Source organism: Eubalaena glacialis, chromosome 4, assembly GCF_028564815.1.
Source record: "Eubalaena glacialis isolate mEubGla1 chromosome 4, mEubGla1.1.hap2.+ XY, whole genome shotgun sequence".
NCBI classification, from domain to species: Eukaryota; Metazoa; Chordata; class Mammalia; order Artiodactyla; family Balaenidae; genus Eubalaena; species Eubalaena glacialis.
Genome location: NC_083719.1, coordinates 116,264,154 through 116,265,010, shown reverse-complemented (window position 1 = coordinate 116,265,010; position 857 = coordinate 116,264,154). Strand labels below are relative to the sequence as shown.

The window sequence follows — 857 nt, the reverse complement described above, 5'->3', positions numbered from 1 at the left end:
TGTGGCCAAAAAAAAAAAAAAAAAGAAAATTGTAAAAAAAATAAACAGGGAAAAGCTATCTGAGAGTATATAATTATAAATGTCTATTCTCCCCATCAGTAAAGTGGGGATAATAATGTACCCACTTCATATCATTGATCCAAGTATTAAATGAAGTAGTGCATGCAAATTCTTTGCCTGCTGCCTGGCATACAGATTAAAATCCATAAATGTTTTACTAGCTACAGCGATTATGAAAATGTGACAAAAGTTGGTGCTGGAGCCAGATTTTAAAGGAAAATGAGAGGGGGTATAGCTCAGTGGTAGAGCATTTGACTGCAGATCAAGAGGTCCCCGGTTCAAATCCGGGTGCCCCCTTGTCTACTTTTCTGGGCTTCCCTGGTGGTGCAGTGGTTAAGAATCCGCCTGCCAATGCAGGGGACATGGGTTCGAGCCCTGGTCCAGGAAGATCCCACATGCCATGGAGCAACTAAGCCCGCGTGCCACAACTACTGAGCCCACGTGCCACAACTACTGAAGCCCACGTGCCTAGAGCCTGTGCTCCACAACAAGAGAAGCCACCGCAATGAGAAGCCTGTGCACTGCAACGAAGAGTAGCCTGTGCTCGCTGCAACTACAGAAAGCCCATGCGCAGCAACAAAGACCCAAAGCAGCCATAAATAAATAAATAAATAACATTTATTTTTTAAAAAAGGAAAATGCTCTAAAATTAAATTAAAATTAAAGTAAATGCTCTGATATCTACTCAGTAGCTTTGTGAGGGTAGGTACTGGGTCTTGATTGCTGTGGTTTTCATAGAGCTTAGTGCCTATTCGATAAGTAATTTTTGAATAATTACTGAGCCCTCAGTATGGTCA

General features: G+C 42.0%; 1 non-coding gene across 1 annotated transcript; it reads left to right on the top strand.

Annotated features, from left to right (window-relative positions):
• The first annotated feature begins 285 nt into the window (after nucleotides 1–285).
• On the top strand, nucleotides 286–357 carry TRNAC-GCA (transfer RNA cysteine (anticodon GCA)). Its single transcript has one exon. It is a non-coding gene; the product is annotated as a tRNA-Cys (tRNA).
• The last annotated feature ends 500 nt before the right edge of the window (nucleotides 358–857 follow it).